At 41.5% G+C, this 20,040-nt stretch overlaps 1 long non-coding RNA gene across 2 annotated transcripts; it reads right to left on the bottom strand.

Moving 5' to 3' along the window:
• Window positions 1-513: 513 nt before the first annotated feature.
• LOC120507273 lies at window positions 514-19,783 on the bottom strand. 2 transcript variants are annotated; one of them, XR_005628709.1, is made up of 4 exons: window positions 19,687-19,783; window positions 6,135-6,220; window positions 5,788-5,850; window positions 514-1,074 (listed from the first exon to the last, which is right to left on the bottom strand). It is a non-coding gene; the product is annotated as an uncharacterized LOC120507273 (long non-coding RNA). The 2 variants fall into 2 exon arrangements; XR_005628708.1 differs by lacking the exon at window positions 514-1,074 and adding an exon at window positions 5,255-5,331.
• Between the last annotated feature and the right edge of the window lie 257 nt (window positions 19,784-20,040).

Below are 20,040 nucleotides of genomic sequence, written 5' to 3'. Positions count from 1 at the left end.
TGGGTGGCTGTTGGGGAAAATGCATTTTGTGTAAATGCATTTACGAGCATAGATGCCCGTACTTAGATGAGTCGTGCCCTGCTGTTTTCAAATCAGTAATTAGAAAGAGTTGCTTGCATGCAGGATAGACAACATCAGCTCCCTCCACCACAGGCAAGGGACACAAGAAAGATTCAGAGGTTCTTTAAAGAATACTGGTCACTAGATGGGGAAAAATATCCCAGAGGAATACTTCATTCAAATACCCCGAAAATGTCTAATTGACCTTGACAGGAAGTAATGCTGGAGTTAATTAGGATTCTATTAAAACTTAAATCCTGACAGTTTCATCTGTTGCTTCAACTGTCAAGACTTTTATGTTTGAATTTACTTCCAAAAGCCTGCAGGTGATAGTCTGCACTTCGTCACAGTTCACAAGGTAGGTAGAAGCTCAAAGAGAACCACGTCCTTGCAAGAATATTATTTTATCTGAAGTGTGACTAACAGGAAGGTCATGTTCTACCCTTTTTCCTCCCCTCTCTCCCTTAAACACCTTATTTGCTAGAGCTACAGAGATTTAGAAAGAAAAATCAGGGCATCATATAATGATTCATAGCCAAGCACAGCAGAAGCATTAATCATTCACATCTTTAACTCTAAAAGCAGATAAACTTCCAAGGATGATCAGTCAATGCGACGCATTTATATTTTAGCCGGAAACCAGATTTAGAAGTGGAACATCCTGAACTTCTGACCAGAGAACAAAGTATACGAAATGCCACAGAGCCAGTTTCAAAGAGCCCGAATGCACGGCATCTACTCATGTAAAGAGGCAGCCTTTTATATAAGCAAGCCTATTATTTGCAGTTCAGTTCATGGTTCAAGAAAATACCAGGAAAGATGAGCCAGAGGAGCAGAACAGAGCCAAGCACGCTGGGTCTGCCTGTCTCTCTTAACAAGAGAAGCCAAGGAGGGATGCTGATGCTTGACAGAAGAGTTGAAAACTTGGAAGAGAACTTGTGTGATTCATTCTTCTCTCTGAATAGACCTCGGAGATCTTTCTGATGATTCTCACATATGTTTCTAGTGGGTCTTCTGGAATTAGAAATGTTGAAAGAGAAGGCACTGAATGTAGGCTCTGTCCTGGGATACACGGCAAAAAGAAAACATCCCTAGGAAAAAGAAAACCCAGCAGAGACAAATGTGAAGTGCAAGTAATGAGCAGAGGACAGGACACACTGTATGATTTTTAATATGTGTAGTAGCAACTTATAAACAAGTCTGGGTTTCATTGTCTGCAGGGGATGATGCAGCAATAAATGCAGGTGCCAACAATGGGCACTGGAAATTCAACGTGTCCCTTCTGACATTCTGTATCTCCCTTTGTATTCTTTACAAGAAAATGAAATGCCCTCATACTCTCCATATTTCCTTTTACAAAAAACAATAATAGTTTTAATCTGACAAAAGGAACATCTTGGCCCATAACACAGGCTGAATTTCTGTGTAAATTAGAACCTATCAAAACTATTATATATTTATTGATTTCCCAATTATACAAAAGTCTGTAATTAGTACTAGGGGAAAAGGAAACAGAACAGGTGATAGGAAGACCCTGTCAATAACAAAAAAATTAGTTAATAAGAAAACTTTAGATTCTCTTTATAGAAGTAGGTTTTTGGTTAAAAAAAAAAACAAAACACCAAAACACCCACATTTTATAATGTACTGTTTGCATTATTCAGCTTTAAAACCAAAAAATATATTGAAAAAGCAAACTATTTTTTTTCCTTCCTTCCTTCCTTTTCAGGTTTACTGTAGCAGTACAAAAAAAAACAAAACACCAAAACACCCACATTTTATAATGTACTGTTTGCATTATTCAGCTTTAAAACAAAAAAATATATTGAAAAAGCAAACTGTTTTTTTCCTTCCTTCCTTCCCTTTCAGGTTTACTGTAGCAGTAAGTTAACATACCATGAGTCATATTTGAACTCTAAGGCTGTTGTATCTATTTAGCTGTCACAACAGCCACAGTATCTTGTGGGAACAAGGCAACAGGAAAATAATTTTAGAGATAAGAAAAGATTTATTATTTTTACTGTTGATGTGACTTTTGCACAAAATACTAGAAACTGAACTAGGAACAATGAAATTAAAAACAAGTGTGAAAAGGAAGAGCAGAGAAGTGGCTCAGAAGCCTTAAGGAGCGTATTACATTGTTGAAAGTTTGTGTTGGCAGTCTTGAAGAGAAGATCTCCTGGGAGAATTGATACCCCATAAACTGGGGGCAGGGTGAAGTCTGCACGTTTTCTGAGCATGCCCCACTAGCTGGAATTCTTGCTGTTTGACTGCAGCTCTGTATAGTGCCAAACACAGAGGGCAGCATCCCAGGAAAGCAGCACCTTCCATTCTCCAGAGATGGGCCCGTCCCACCCACAGAGGCTCTAGCCACGCTGGCATGATCTATGGAAAGTCAGCTTCCTCCTCTTACTGAGGAGAAACTCCCCCAGGATAACAAAAACCCACTACTACAAGATAAGGACTAGTGGGAAGTCATTTGTTGAGGCTGAGAGCTGCCTTGGCAGCCCTGTCCTGCTGAGGTGGCTCTGCTTCACATTCTAGATAACACTACAATTCATCACTTTTCCTTCTGAGCTGCACTTCATTTATCCCTGCATGGTAAGCTGTCATCTGTGCCCCTTCTTCATTTATAAGGAATAAAAATATGGTAAGATGGTAAATATACCATCTTCTAGGATGTCACTCCATACTTATTAATAATACATGACATGTTAGAATTATTTAAAGGAAAATCAGAAATTTAGCATAACCTTTATCATAAAACTCACCAGAATAAAGGTCAGAATGGTTGGTGCCTGTAATGGTCAGGAATCTCTAAGTAGCAAAGGAATTTAAGACAAATTCTGCCATTTTATGGCTTGGAACATAACTGGAACAAAAAAATCTAGCTCTGAAAGCATGTTATTAACAACAAAGTCTCTTGTTAAAAGTAGGTTTAGAGGTACAACTGTGGGTCGAGCTAAAGATGTGTGGAAGAGGAGTTACACATCCTTTTTAGTTCAGAACCACAGACCAAACTGTAGGTCATTATTACTTTGCAGTACAGGGCATTTTAAACATCTCTGACAATTCTAGGAATTCAAATTTCTAAGATTTAGCCAATGACCTGCATAAGGGCCATTGGTAGTCATTAATTCCAATTAAAATTAACCCTACTCAAACACTGGTGCAGCAAGACAGGATGGCAAGAATGCCAGAAAAAAATCTCATTTATCAAAAAACTAAATCAAAACAAAGTGACATAAAAATTACTTCCCCATTAGCATTTCATATGCCTGAGAGGTGCACATTCAAATATAACTTTCTGCATTTATATGGAAATCAAGATAGCCTCCAACAGAATGGGTTATTGCATTCTGCTTTAATATACTGACCCTTGGCTTTCTGCTGTTATGAGCTTTGTCCCAGATAAGCCTGTGGTGATGAGAATCTGCTCCCAAGACAGAAAAACAGAAAAAAAAAAAAAAAGATCTCCAGCACTTGGGTCACACTGGTAAAAAAAAAACTCCAGAAACTTGCAAAGAAGAGAAGGTGGCTGAGATACCTGTGTGTGAGAGGAGGGATAGGAAAGTACTCTGGGAATGCCCTGAGTGCCAAGGAGCCCTGCCAGGGGAGCCAGCAGCACAATGGCATTCCAGAATTCCCCCTGGGCAAGCAGCCACAGCTGAGCTGATCAACAGCCTCCTCTGCACAGCCACCTTTCTCCTGGGATTCAGAGCAAGAGTCCTTGTTGTGCCTGCCAAGAGAAATCTCCCTCTGATTGCTAAAAGCTCAGATGAGCTACTTCAAAAGAAAATAAGCATTTGTTGTTCCCTCTCTAGCAAAAACATATCCTGGGAGCTCAGGTTTATTACAGACTCCTGTATTTGTGCTGCAGCTCCTGGTAACACCCACGGTGAAAGGGCATTACCATAGAGAGAAGAGAAGCACGGGCAAGCAGACAGAAACCTGAGCAGCACGCTCAGGAGCACTGCAATCAAGAGCTTCCTGCTGTCAGCAGGTATCTCTTGAGTGATTTTCCTGAATTCCTGCTTGGAATTCATCAGGGTGTGATGCCTGGAGAGCAGAGTTGCTAGGAGGGCTGAGCACATGCTGGCAAGCACAGCAGAGGTGAGGAGGATGGGGAGCCCAGCCCTGCCCAGCTCAGGGGCCACAGGCAGAGGCAGCATCAGCCACGAGGAGAGCACAAGGAGCTGCTGAACCCAAATTGCCTGGAAAATCTGCTCCTTCAGCTTCACTCTAGAGCACCACAGGTAATTTCTTTAGTGAGTCTTAATGAGACTGATAAGTCTCATTCTTTTTAATTCCTTATTATTTAAGCTTCTTATTGTGATCCTGATCACTGCTATGGTTTGTTAACCCACACCTTTTCCTGACCCAGCCATGAAACTGAGCCCAGGCCCATCTCATGGGGATGCTCTCTCTGAGGCACAACTGCATGCGCACAGGGAACAATTCCTGTCCTCAAATGCACTTACAGGGGAGGCTCCAATGCAGGGAAGACCAGCATGTGGGAAGATGCTCAGCTTTTCACATGCAGAAGTCCTATCAACTGTAGAGTTAAGTAGTTTTTGAATATCATAGCTGAATATAGATTATGGAGCCCTCACTGCACAGTTACAAATAAAGGATCTTCAGCACAAATCTTCAAAATTTTCCTAAATCAGTTTACAAAGGAAACAATTCTATGTGTGGCCCGCAGGCAAGGATTTCCTCAGTTTAGCAATAAGTTACTGAATAATCTCTGTATTTACATTGGCTGTTCCCTCTCCCCCACCCCTATTTAAAAGCCTTTAGAAGATACCTGCCTAAGTCAGAGCAGAGTGCCAGAAGCACGCTGCTGGTGCACTGAAATTTGCTTTTATTTCTGACTGTTCAAACTGCGTCTGCAGGAAGCAGCTGGACAAAAATAACTCGAGGTGTATGAGGCATTTGGAAATGAACTGACATGTTGATTAGTAAATCCTGCAGCCTGTGCCAACTGGGGTTTGATTTTATTTTTATTTTCTTCTAATAGCATCTACAGTATTAATGAACTAAGTAGAAATTTCTCCCATTGTTAACCTTCTCCTTGCAGCTACACAGCACCACAGAGGAAGCTGCAGTTTATGGGGTGTCCGTACACAGCAGGACAGCCACAGCAGCTCCTGAAATGCTCTCACATCCAGAAGAGCTCCAGACTTCCAGCAGCAGCCACATCACCTCAGGCTATACCCACTTTTTAGCTGCACCCACTGCTGCACCAGGGGGGTGAGAGGGCAGATCTCCCTGTAAAAGCCAACCCAGTCCTCAGTGCCTGGTGTGGAGCTGTCCTGCTCCCATCACTGACTGAGGAACCTGAAGGAGTGGGGTGCAGCCTGCCAAGCTACAGCTATGAAATCATAAGGATGCTTCCCAGAGCATGCTACCATTATTCAATCCACTGTTCTGCTTTATAATGTAGGAACTCACATGTGAGGGGAATTATTTTTGGTGCCACGTGTGGTGCCAAAATGTTTAATGATTGCCTGGGTTCACCCACCCCACAGCTGTGGTTCAAGCCAGTGAAATTTAGGTTTTTTGTTTTATTTTTTGGGGTTTTTTTTGGTCACTCCTATCCTGTTCCCTCAGCCCTAAAAAGGCTGAGTACTAAAAGGAAATACACCTAGAAGAGTTTTTATTATCTTTTTTTTGCCTGAAAAATGTAATATGATTAAACCAGTAAATTATTACAGAAGCACATACCTGATTATAAAGCTGTTATGGGACAGTAAATGAAATAGCCTTTGGATCTTCTTTACAAGTTACCTGCAGGAGAATCAGCAGGGAATCAGCAATGACTGATACTTGGCCTTTGCTTGGCTTTCCAGGGCAGGTTTTGAGTGCCTGGCACTAGAGGGGCGAGTGCCTCCTTATCTAGGCTGCATTGGAGCCATATCAATTTTTAATTAGTTGATGTAAAAGCCTGGTTTCCTGTGAGGTTGTTATCTTGGCTTGAAAATGAATCAACACAAACTACATTTTAGTATAGCCTAGTGTACAAGAGCTGACAGTTTGCACTGCTGTAATTAGAGCCTTCTAGTGCTTCTCACCCTCTTGAAAGAGCAGTTCCTTTCAGGAGACATGCAATCTTCTGCACATAGCTCACATGGGCTCCAGAGTACTGTTCTTTCAAAGTCTGAAAAATAATCAGGAAATGTGGTTTTAAGCACGTGGCTGCACTACCTGGGAAATATATTAAGGGACCTGAACTCAACTCAAGCTATTAAAAGTCCTCATCATATTTATGGTGTTACTGGCCTGTGAGGAGACAGAAAACTGCACACTATGAATTTTTCTTATAATAATCTTTTGAAATTTTGGATTGTGAAGAATGCTGCTCCACAGGCACCTGGCTGCTATTTAATACAGGCACAGCCTCCTCTGCAGGCTTCTAAAGTGAATCTACACTTGGAAAAAATCTCAGGAGAGGAAGTCCTCATCTGTGATCAAAATTGTGAATGTCTGTACTGTGGGCAGCACAAACTGACAAATGCACACTTGTATATAGGAAAAACACATTAGCCAATATTTCTGCATGAGAGGCAGTCAGAGGCCTCAAATTTATAGCCAGGCATTAAATATAGAGAAGAGATTTCTTTCTCACCTGAAGGTATCTTGGACTGATTTACACCCTGCAGTATGAGCAATAGATTCTGCCTCATACTCTGTCATGTATCCCCCTCACTTATATCACTACAAAACACACGGTGCAGCTTTTGCCTGGTGGAGGGAGAAGCCATCCCACTGATTTGCTTTGAGCCTCAGCAAATCACACTTGAATTTTAGAGGAGAAAGGAATTTGATGCCTGTGCAAGATGATGCTTGTGGACATTTAGATACTTTTCCCTGCCTCCAAAGACAGAGAAGCCGCTGAATACAGCATCAGCTGCTCTGTTCAAAATGAATTCAGCATTAAGTCATGGCTGGAGAAATCCTCTGCTCACTGCTCTGGTTCTGCAGGGAGCATCCTGCACTGGGGGGGTTCATTCTCCTCCTCGGCAGATTCACAGCCCTGACCAGATCCCCTGGGCTCTACACAGGCACCCAGGGAGCTGATAGCACTGGGGACCACGGGAGAGCTGGGAAGGGGACAGCAGCACCATGGCTTGCTATTTCCACCAGGAATACATTACAGAATGGGAACAGCTCAGAGCTCCTGCTTCCACCTGGCAGCAGACATGACATGGTTCCCCTGGAATCGTGTGAGCAGCATTTCCCTGGCACAGCAGCGATGAAGACATTCTGAGTGCAGCTCTGTGACACCATGCATCCCTGTTAATGTCTGCTTTCCTGCACACACAACCCACCTTCTCTGCTCCCTCTGCCAACACACCTGAAGAATTGGCTCAACCTCAGAAACGGTGACCCACTGAGAGAACAGCCGAAAGCAATTCAGGGTTCTTTGTAATTTGAATTCAGTGGGTCATTCCTCTCACAGTCAAATGATGACATTTAATTTTCATGAGATTATGAAGTGCATGTTTGAATTGTGGGCACAGCGTAGTCAAAAACCAGGAAAGAAATCAATTTAATATTTTCTTCCTCCTTTAAATGTATTTAGGATAACACTCAGTTCATCAGCTGGGAGTTGTTCTGGTGAATTAAACAGAGAATAATAGATCCATGTATAGAGTGGCTACCAAAATTTGATCTGTGACACCAAATGGACAGAAAGGATACCTTCAACATGGAATATACATGCCATGAAAAAAGTAAAAGTAGCAAATAATAGGGATATCCTGCTAGCATCCTGGTCTTACCCAGAATATAAAATGAAATTAGTCTTCAGATGCTTGAAAGAAATGCATTTGCTTTTCCAAATGCATTCAAAATATTTTTGACATGCTTTTAAACCTGAATGTCTGTTAATACAAATGTGATGCTTCTTTCAGTTTAACAATATCAAGACACTCTCCTTGTACTTAGGCAACACTGTCTTAAGTGAGAGCTGTTGAAAATATGATAAACAATAGTATCAAGGAGAATTACCTAGTAAATAAAGTTTATTATTTATGTTTCAGAGGTTTTCAGTGTGACAGACTGCTTTATTTCTGTGCTTTGTTTCACTTTTCTGCTTTTCTTTTCAAGTGATGAAGAGAAAAAAACAAAATAAATAAATATAATGCAGCTGCCAAAGACTTTTTTAAAAAAGAAAACTGCCAGAATATTCTCATCTTTAAACAGACAGCATATACCACAGTAGGAAAATTCATAAATAAAAGAAACATGAGATGACATGTAAAGAAATTTGACAAATATCTTCCATCTCAAAGTGCTCTGAAACTCGATTTCTGCAAACATAGCTTTGATACCTTTGCAGTTGTAGTCTTTCCTCATAATTGTATTTGACAGAAATTCCTTTAGAAGTCAAAATGAACCTATTACTAAGCACATTTTCCTACAAGGGGGACAATAAAGCAGCTTTTACTAAACTATTCTCTTTTTTCTGCATATTTTCACTGAAGTGTCTCTCTTTCTACATTTGCACAAGTATTCATAGCCTGCCTTTGCTGTGCCATTTGGTCCCTGCCTGCTGCAGAAGGGAGGATTCTGCATTTCCACTGCTGGAGCCTCTCCAGCTCTCAGTGCTCAGAGAACAAACACCAACACACCCACCCCGAGCCTGAAATGCTTCCTTGGGCATTATCCCCACACACTGCAGCTCACAGCCAGGGGAATCCTTACAGGTAACTCTGAGCTTGTTCTTGTTTGGGCTCCATCTTCCCTGCCTTGAAAACCTGGGCATTGTACGTTTGTTATGGTCTGGAAGAGGCTGCAGACCCATCATTAAAGATTCATTCTAGAAAAGCTTCAAAGGGAAGCAAAACTTCCCTGGCTTTTCTTTTCCCTAGCTGCACCAGCTCTCCTGATGGAATTTGAGAGAGGTTAGTTTATTCTGCTTTTGGATGCTCTGCCTACCAGTTCTTTGATTCTCTGCAACATATTTGCAGTCATAAAATGTTTGAAATCTGCCTCCAGCCAGAATCTGCCAAGGTTTCCCCAGGTGACTTTTCCTCCCCCATTTAGTTGATATATACCAAACACCACTGCAAATGCACAGAAACACACACACCAAAAAAAAACCCCAAACAAACCCCACACAAAAAAATCAAAGCAAAAATCCAAACCAAAGCAACAACCACAAAAAAACCCCAACCAACCAAACCCATCCTACATTTTTTGTCACTACAGTGTTTAAATGACAACACTCATCTCCAAAATGTGACATCAAATGGGTTTTTCCCCTTTTAAAATTAATGCTTTCCCTTATGTGCATATAAACCACAGAATATAAACATACTACAAGCTTTTCCTGGGTCTTTCTTAAAATTAGTGCTACCAAATCAAAGTTAAAGTTTGTTAGCAGCCATTGAAAGTACATGCATGAACAGCAATTTTAGCATGAATTGTAAGTATGAATTGCAAATCACCCATAAACAGGAAAATTTGAAAGTGAAATAGAATGCAGTAAGATTTAATTAAGAGCAAATTAAAGCATTGCCACCACTTTTAATACAACTCCTTGCTACCACTTTCTGTAGAAAAACAACTTCACTGCCAAACTACTGAAATAATCCAACTATTGAGGAGACACATAGAGGCAAACATTACTGTGTTTTTAACTTTTCTGTGCATGGTCTTTAATTTTTTTCCCGTTCCTCTTCTCTGTTTCCTGATTTTGCTTTCCCTGCTCTCGAAGATTCTCTCGTGCAATTTTTCCCAGCAGGAACTAAGTGCAGTCCTGGGGCTGGAGAGCTTCCCAGGAGGAGTGGTGGGGGGAGGAGGAACTTCTGCTGTGCAAACTGAAGCTGTAGATCTCCAGGAGTTTCAGCAAGCCCAGCAGTCTCTCTCTGCAGCCTGGCATGTAACCTCTACACATTCCTGAGCTGCAGTATTTCACTTACATTCCTATGGAAAAAAAACCCCACCAATCCAAGTTTTCTGGAAAGCTATCACTTCTTGGGAAAAGTAACATTTTCACTTTCAAAAGTAACATTTGGCCACTCCAAATGTTTAGAGGATTTCAGTGAGTGTCTGTACAACCCCACTGGACTAAGAGGATGCTAAAAGCACAAGTGACTGAAACCCCATCCCTGGGGCTTCAATGTGCACATGCTTTGAAAAATTCAGTCAAGTCTTTGAGGCTCTGTTTCCTGGGTGCAGGGGTTCTATTTTCTGTGTGGTGAGTGGTACAAGTCTGATTAAAAAATTCATTAGCACCACAGCAATTTCTAATTAACTACTGAAAGATAAACTTTGAACAGGAAATAATTCAGACAAGTAACCTAAAGTCCATCCTGGTTTTCAGAAGCGTTCAGTCTCTTCTTTGATTTGATGACTAACTGGAAAGGAAATATTATTCTTCAGCAGTGTGACTAAGTGATTTCCTACTGAATGAAGCAGAAGAGGCACTCATTCATATCCATTCTAGTTATGGTCCTGATAGCAAGAGCAGTTCCTCCCCAGCTTGCCATCTCCATAGGAAAGTACATAGAGCATCCATATGGTAATCTCTCCAGTGTGCAACATCACTGGTGAACCATTAAAAAGCTAAGAAAACACACAAATTGAGTCTTTTTATTGTTATTTTCAGTTTCCCCAAAAGCTACTGTAGTGGACAGAACTTAATACCACTATGTCTTTTTTTAAAGTGTGCTACATGTTAGAGATCCCAAGAAACAAACATTTCTTCCTTGGACCTTCATTTTGCCACACTGTTAATTATGCAAATCTATGGAAGACGCTGCTCAGGCTTCTGTTCAGTCAATAACTGCATTTAAACATTTAAAATGTCTAATAAAACAATCACCTTGAACTGCTGAAGTGCAGTAGCCAGGTTAAAAATTAATTAAAAATAGTTTTTTTTCCCTAACTGAAACTCCCACAGAGGACATTCGAAATCTGAATTCCAAGAACATTAATTTGGGATAATTTTTGCTGGATATCCACGGAAATATGCTTTTAAAACACACATGTAATGTCACTGTGGTTTAGTACATCTGTTCTTTGTGGTCCAAAAACCCCAAAATTATTTAAATTATCCTGCTGAAAGCCCAGGTGCTGTGCAGCTCACACCACTGCCTGGAGTTTGCATGCAGTTTCACCAGATGACACAAACTGCAGAGCCTGGGGCACGTCAGGCACCACCAGTGTCTGCCTGGGCAGGGGCAGCACCAGCAGTGCTGGCCCAAAACAGCTCCCTCCCAGCTGCCAGCCGGCTGGAGAGCTGCTGCATTCCCTTTGCTCTCTAAATAAAACAGAGCTACATGCTTGATTAGCACACACTGGGGGGATCTTTCTCATGGCAAGTGGCCTCCATTTGATCTGACAGATTTCTGCTCGAGTCTCTGCCTGTCAGGAGCCTCAAAACTTATGTTTGGGCACACTGGCTTCTGTATCCCTGCCTTTGCAAATGCTTCCCTTGGGCTTTGTGGAATTTGCCTTAGAAGACATTGCTCCAGCCAGTTTCTCTTCAAACAATTACACATCACCTTTAAGAGCTCACACGCAAGCTGGAATCACTGAAAAACTCCAGCAGAGTGCCCCTGAGAAATAAGTGAGGGAGGGCAGAAGGAAGAGGTCTGGGCTAACCAATAAGCCTCTTTTCTTAAAGGATACCAGAAGGCAGAGACTATTTGTGGGAACACAGAAGGAAATCAAGGAATTTCTGCTCTCAAATTCATTTATTCAAATCATTTGGTTCAAGTTTTACAAGTGTGTGAAGGTACTAACAATAAACATGGGTTTGTCAAACCCCAAACTTGTAGCAGTCCAATTTCCACCCTGAACAGGAGAAGACGCCTTGCAGGTAGGAAAGTCCCAGCAGAGTACATACTTTGATTATAATAAAGATTTTTGATACTCTGTCTGACAGAACACGGACTAAATGAAACCACTGCAAAATGAGGGCTGAATGGTAAAACAGTACTTGGCAGGTATCAAGTTTTCATTTTCGTAACTGGGGGAGACACTGGCTGAAGAATTCCTTGATGGAAGGGAGTGGTTAGGAGGGCAAGGTAGGTCCAGAAAAGAACAAATGAGGAGAAAGATTTGTAACAGCCTTCAAATACTCACAGACATACAAAGTGGAAAATTGAAAACTTCTCTGCATGTCAAAGGAGAAGAAACCAAATTAAGTCTTGCAGCAAAAGCATTAAAGGGTTATAACATGAAGTGAGTAGAAGGGGGTGTCCAGGGAAATTGTGCAAGCTTTGAAAAGTTAGACAAGCACCCATCCCAGTTTTACTTTGGCTTTTACCCATCCTGATTTTCCTTTGGCTTCCTGTTGTTCCTTTTCAGCCCTGTTTCCTGAAGCTGCAGCAAAGACTTCTTTCCTTGACCATAGAAAGGGTGACTATTTAACAGCTGTTTATACTTCTAGGATGCAAGTACTTAATATGGGTGATGCTAAAAGTGACCAAAACCAGATCATCTCAGCATCTTGTCAATCCTTAACTAAACAACTTTAATTTGGCAGAATGATGTTTACATGTCTTTGGGACTCCTCTTCCACATGCACATACAATTTATTTTTATTACAGTCAACAGTAGAGTTGCTTTCAAAGGTTCTGTGATTTTAGCATCTACAAAAACAGCCCTGTTAAAAATGCAGTATCTCTTCCTACAGCAACCTGTAGATGTAAATACTCTTATTCTTTAAGCAGGTTGACAAGAGAGCACATGCATGAACTTTCTGAAATTCTGCCATGTTTGTGGGAGGTTAATAAATGGCTACTCTATTAACAGGCTGAGACACATCATTTGTGTCTGATACAGCAATTGTTTATGATTCTCACTTCAGCTATTTGTGCTGGTGCTTAAACTCACTGGGCTGCTGTTGTGTAGAACATGCTAGGGAACAGCATGTCCCTCTCCATCTGCTTGTTTGGACCACAAAATTAGATCACCTGAAACAGCAGAAATAAAGAAATCTAGAAGGAAGCATATTAGGACAATATGAGTAAAGCAGAAGCAGAGAACTTCAGCAATTCTCATTATATCAACAAGTGAGTTCTTTAGGTACGAACATCACAGCATAACCACTCTCTCCCTTTGCTCAAAAATCTGTTTGCTGTACCTCTCATCTGGCTGAGCTGCCCTGTACTTGTCGTTCTCAATCTTGCCCACAGCCACTAATTTGGTGACTGCACTGCCGCAGCAATAATTGAAACAGGACTAGGAGCTACCTTGCTCTGTGACAAACTCCCTCCACATCACTCTTTAGCAGACCCTGGTTCCCATGCACAAGGTCCAGGGCAACCCCTGGGTCCAGCTTCTGGCTGAGCAGAGGCCAGTGTGGCTGGAGGCAGAGCTGGGAGCTGCTCTCAGGGCTCACATGAGGTTATTTACTGCTGACAAAGCAGCAGGACCCATCAGATGCGCTTCATTGCTGCTTTTGCTACTCCTGCAGTCTGCTGCCACAGTTATTTGCTACATTGAGGAGGTTTGATTGTCCTGCTGCATGGGAACAGAAGCCTGGACTGCTCATTTCAGGCCACAGAGGCAGCCTGGGTCCCAGCACAGCCACTGGGGTCTGCCAGGCCTGGCTGCCATCCCCACGCTGCTCCTCTCTCCTCTCTCCAGAAAGTCACAGGTGCTGCTGCTGCAGCAACTGCCAAGCACACAGACACTCCAAATCACTCTCTCAAAACAATGCTGCCACCACAAAAAGCCTGTTAATGATACCAAATGCTCTTTCTAAGCCACATGGATAGCAACACCCCAGTGGAAGGAGGGGTATCTCTTAAAGCCCACCTGCAGGAGAATATATATACCTGAAACAAAGGTATATGCAAGAGAGACAGGCCATCAGCAACAAGGAGTAACAGACATGAAATTCCAGGATGTCTTTTGAAACAGCAGCCCCAGCAGGAGCATTCCTTTGATGCTAAAGCATATCAGCCCCAAGAATAAAATGGAGACTTGATTCAGTCTGTCCTACACATGCAAGCAGTAACAAGCCTGATGCAAAGGGAGCTCTGCTGCAGCAGCTTCTGTGACAGCAGGGCCAGGACAGGAGCCAGGCACACAGGGACATGCTCAGCCCCAGAGGGTGCTGGCAGCATTGCTGTGACACTGCCAGACAGCACAGCTCTCTGTGCACCAGACAGGGACCTGAGCTGGTGCAGGAAGCCTGATGAAATCCCCTCTGCTAGCTTCAGCTCCAAAATATCATCTCCATGTTCCCTGTGATGGCAGAGAATGCTGCTTTGATTTGGAGGAGCTCTTCTCAGTGCAAAATATTTTAACAGCTGGCAAGCCCCTTGTGTGAACCTGAAGAACCCAACACTCTGGGAAACATCCCACTAATAATGACAGCAAGTATTCAGGACCTCAGCAAGCAATACAAATGGCACCAAAGGGCCAGAAAAGCCCTGGAAGATTTGGTGCTGGAAAGATGCCATCACAGCTGGGAAAATGCCTTTCACAGAAAGATGATCAGGATTGACACAAGTGTTCCTGCCCCACAAAGGAAGGAGATTATGGCTGCTAAATCAGTACATGTTTTGGTCTGAGGTGGTCTCCCACATCTTTCAAAACATCAAGAACCTTATTTTCAATACGAGAAATAAAGTAGGGGAGCCATTTCTTGTCCTCCTTTCCAAGAACCCTTTTAACCCCTTTATCTTTTCTTTTCCCACATTCACTAAACTCTCCTTTCCACATCACTTTCAGTCCTGTTATTAAATGGAGTTTGTAAGAAAAAGATAAATAAAAGACTTTCTTTAGTTTCAAAGTAAAGTTGCTCCATACATTCTGAAACTAAATTGAAATTCTGTGTCCCTCCACAGTATTTTGTGTACAGCTGAGGGCCCTCCTTGTTATTTGTGGTTGCTGCTTCTTTGGGACTGCTGGGGCTGGGAATGATTGCCTTTCCCACAGTGGTTATTGCAAAATGACAAAAAATATCCTTGGCTTCCTTTCCCCTGTCTCCATCTGAATACAGATGAGGTGTATTTTTCAAAAATCACCACACTTGGATTACAAATCTTCATGTCTCTCTCACATTCAGCTGAGAGCTGCTCAATTTTCCCCCATGTGCAGGTAAGTATTTTAGGAAAATGTTTATTTCAATTTTGCTGTAATAATGTCAGGCCAACTGTTAACCCTCATCAAAAATCCAAGGGAAAACCTGAATTATTTGAGTAATTAAATTCCTTCAAGACTGATAAAATTGCTAGTACCTGTGTCTTTGATCAAGCTCTCAATTCTTTGCTAGCATCGTGAAGTTAAAAATAAGACTTTTTTTTTTTTTGGGAGGGGGGGAGTTAAAAAAAGGAAGAAAATAATCTGAAAACTAGAGCAAGAGGACCGCTCTCCTAACCAGGCATAATTTATCTTCAGTTTGACAGAAAGCACCCCCACCCAAAGTCTGGCTGGCTGGATTCATCATCTCTACAGGTAACTTCCTATATAGTTTCTTATTATAGTTATTTTAGTTGCTTTTCAGACTCATTTTGATGCTCCTGAAGCCTTCTTAAGACTTCACTGCTTGTATCTTAAATGGCCGATTCTAGACTACTTAACAGAAAAATTCCATTTTTTCCCCCTTTACCCATCACAAATACCCCAGGGGTATGCTACACATGAATACTGTTTCTTCTTATATTCTTATTCCAGACAGAGAAGTTTATACATTAACTTCCAAACTGACTCTCATTTTGGTAATCTTGCCCAATATTGCTTTTTTTTTATTTCTGAGCACAATCAACCACCTGTCCCCTCCACCATGCACTGCTTTGGGATTTTGCATTGTCTAGATGCATTTTTATTTTCCTTCAGAAACCTCCAATCCTTTCTTTTAGATTTTATTTTAAAAACTGTGTTTAAATTGTTTCTTAGGTTTTATAATCATGGATAAACTAATCACCACCTATCAGACTTCTGCACTCTTTGCTTTTATCAACAAGTTTCATGCAAATACTTATGCATTTGTAATACAAAATAGCAATTATTTTGAATTACACAGTAAGTACAATCTAAGGAAAAATCCACATACCCTTACAGGAAAATACAGCAAAAGCACCAGGGCAGATCATGCAGAGGTGGTGTCAGGGACCTCTGACACCTTTCTTAATGAGCAGCCCCAGCATTAATAGAAAGACCACATCCAGCTCTTGCTAATCAGCTGCTAAAGTAATGATGGCTTCAATCACCCTGATGAAGTTGATGACAATGATTAAGCTGGCTACTTAAAATGTCTTCTTGATTAAAGTGATATTTAATCCATAAGTCATGAATTTCATTCCTGTTTGGCTTCATGATGCATCTTTCATGAAACTCAGGTGAGAAGTTTTCCTCTCTGGTGACAAACCCCTTTGAGTTCTCCCCATTTAATTTCACAGAACTGGATTGCAGGAGGCTTTGCCCACATCAGAAATCAGGTGTTAGACAATCAGCAAGTATTCAGCTAAAACCTCTTCTTGCCCACAACAGCAGCCCAACATTTTATCCTTCTAAACAAAAGAAAGAGAAATTCAGCCTTGGGCATGGTGAATTTTGTACCCCAGGCAGCCTCAGACTTCAAACAGACAGTAAATCATAACCTTATTTTTCCACCATCTTCAACTAGATAAAATGAAGTACTTCTAGTACACAAAAGAAATCTAACAAATGCTAACAGAGAACACTTGCTTCCTCTTCTCAAACATGCACGTGATTACCTCAGTGATAATCTAGGGGGAAAAAAGGAATACTGTTTTGTTAGAGTATCCACAGCTTTCACTCTGATAGTGCTGATTGAAATTCTCTCTGTGCACTGTTATTCCTTCCCAGTATTTCTAAGACATTAGCAAAAGCAGTATATTTCATCAGAAGAGTGCTAAACTGAAAGGTTTCAAGTAAAATTGGGGTTGTAATTATTTCAGGTCACTGTGGCCATATAAGAACAGTAACTTACTGAGGAAAGGAATTAATAGCCTGGCACAGTAATATAATTAGCCATATCTTTCTAAGAAAGGTTAATCCATTTAATTCATGGAGAGAAAAAGCTCTATGCTAGAGAATTTAAACTACATTGGCTTAATTAACTAGGTAAGAATAAAAAGTTCATTTGATGTGAAACCAAAAGTTATGTATCTATACCTTGCTACATTTACAGTAAAAATTATCACCAATAAATTTAGAAACACTGTTCAATTCAAATTAAGAAATCTTCCAGAGCAAGGCATACCCTGCAGAGTTTGGGTCAAGACGCTGTTCCAGCCAATGGTAAAATACAGACTGTTAAGCAATCAAAAAGCACCAGATTTCCTGAAGACTTGGCCAAACCCACAGCTATAGTTTTATTTTAAAGAAAGAAAACCCTGAATGGCTGTCATAGCTGTATTCCTGGTATAAATCCCAACCTAGAATAGCAGCTCTATTTTTAGAAAAGCAGCAGCAACCTATCAAGCATGACATAGAAAAAGAACTCAGGGGTTCTCATATGTAGGAGAACCCCTGAGAAGGGCAAGTGGCAACTTCATGTAGGGCTCCAAAGAGAAAGCAGGGGACCTGCTGCAGCTGTAGGTTTGTGAGCTCTTGGGGAAAGCCATATTTTCTGTATTCCCATCAGCCCAGGTCCATTGCACTGGAACATGGTCTGAAATAAGGGAGATAATGGGAAGAGACTGTAACCAGAGAGAGCTGCAGAGTGCAGCATGGCAGGCACGTGTATGCCTGCAGTACCCAGTCTGATGGCAGAATCAGCACCACCCCAGGCTACAGGAGCTAGTTTTAAGTTAGTTCCTAAAATTCAGTCCCTGCAGCCCTCTCTAGCTTGACTTCAGGAGAAAAACCACCAAGTCAAATAACTAACCAATTCTCTCAAACTAAACAGCCTTTTTTTCCCCCTCCTCTAGTTTCTTTTATTCTTGAAAAATAAATCAGCTCTGCCAAAAAACATCATCTTTCCATTGGATTATTCACTCTACTTTGACCATCATCCTAGTCCAATCCACCTGTCAGTCTGAAGAGTTAGGCGGTACAGCTGTGGGCCGGGAACACGCAGGCACCACTACTCACAGCCTCCACCTGCAAATAATCCCTCTCTGGTTTTGCTCTCAGGTGATTATGCTGAGTAATTTATATTTGGAGCCACCTGTTTTTCTGGTTGATAATCATCAAGAAGTCTTATTCTCAGAATAGATTCCCCCACATGGTTCTGCAACCAGCTCCCCTTTACTCACCTGGAACTGTCCACCTGGCTTATACTCATCTGAATATGCAGCAGGTCCACAGATTTTTTTCCTCCAGGACCTTGGCAGCTATCCCAAAAGATGTCTTCATCTTCAGTGAAGCCCACCCTTTCCCCAGGCCTTGCCTTCCTTCAATTCCTCTGCTGCCCACTGCCAGAGCCTCCCAAAACATCAGCCTCCTCTTTGCATCTCAGCAAATCTGATTGTAACAATGCTTGTAAATAACAAAGATACAGCCACAAAGAAGGCAAATCCAGGATTTTGTGAGTGATTGCTCTTTTGCTGCCTGCCCAACTCTAACTTCATCTCTCACTGTACAGAAGGAGAAAAAGTAAAGAGAAACAAGATCTTTGACTTAAGGTTAAAAACATCCAGAGCCTCTAAACATAAGTGCACTATTTTAAGCAGTATTAAATTGGTAGAAAACACTTTTTGGAGGTAACAGCGCTACACCTGAGACAAATTAGTTTCACCATCATCTTTGCTTCAGCTGTGCTGGAGCAGAAACATTTTGCAAGCAAGTAAGCACTTCACTGTGACCTCCTTGTGCAAGTCCTGGCAAAAAAGATACTTACAGCAAGACTTACTCTTATTTTGCACAGTACCAATGACATTCCTATAAGCATTTAGCTGGTAAGAAACAGCAGATATTCCCATTAAGTTAAGTAGACATAACTTGAACTGTAGCTTGAGATGTACATGTAGGCATTTTAACAGCTTGCTGTGTATATGTGAAGAGTATGAATTAAAAATATTTAAGTGATTTGAGGAAAGTTTTTGCTCTGTAGATGACTGTCAAAGCAAGGTGGTTCTAGTTTTTAGGGTACAGATCATCCCAAGGCATTCCTGATATTGTGTCATACCTGCTGCAGCCTTGCTTCAGAAAGACTCCCAGTTAGTGTGCCTTTGGCAAAGGGCATACCAAAAGAACATGAAATTTTAAATAAGTATCAAATGTGACTCTTAACAGGAGTTTTATGAGGTTCTCTCATCATTCTTATTTGTTATATTTGAAGCTGAACCCTGGAAAGTTCCCAGAGTTCCCTGTATGTAGGATGTTTTCTGGGATGGTTGGACAGTAGGCAGTGCCTATCATAGCACAAACCATGCTCTAAACAAGCTTCAGATTTTTGCAATCTGGAAAGGAGGAAATAAAAATTTTACTCTCCTGTAAAGGAGTAAAAGGAGATTTACTCTTACCAAGCATGCAGATTTTCAAAACAGTCAACCATAGCTCTAAATGGCATAAATACCTTAATCCCTGCTCAGTCTAATAAGCTAAGTTACTACACCATAAAATAAATAAAATACCTACTCCAGGAAATATTCAGCACAACCCAAAGGGAGAAAAACAAACAAACAAACCCAAATGCCTTTAAAAAAAATCACATTTAGGGAAAAAAGCCTCCTACCACAACCATACCTCCAGAGCTGCCTCCTCCCAGGAAGACAGGACCCTTCTGGTGCAGGGACACCAGGAGAAGAAACCTGAAAGGTGGGGAGACAAAGGGTCCTCAGTGCTCTCAGCTGTGACTGCAAACCAGGTGAACAGCTCACCCCCACACAGGTGTGGGTGGGAGCCTCATCTGGGGCAGCATTACAAACCACCCAAACCTACCCAGAGCCCCAAGCAAAAGGGAATCCTCCTTCTTAACCCAGGGGACTTCAGCATCAAACTCACCCAAGTGCCAGCGTCCCAAGGGTATGAGGTGCCTGGAAGGGCAGGTTTGAAAGTAAAACTCCTTTTTTTGCTGTTTTGTAACACCAGTGTGTTCAA

The sequence above is a fragment of the Passer montanus genome, unplaced genomic scaffold (assembly GCF_014805655.1).
Source record: "Passer montanus isolate IOZ18808 unplaced genomic scaffold, ASM1480565v1 scaffold42, whole genome shotgun sequence".
NCBI classification, from domain to species: domain Eukaryota; kingdom Metazoa; phylum Chordata; class Aves; order Passeriformes; family Passeridae; genus Passer; species Passer montanus.
The sequence above is the reverse complement of the archived record's forward strand: the minus strand, read 5'-3'. Positions and strand labels throughout refer to the sequence as shown.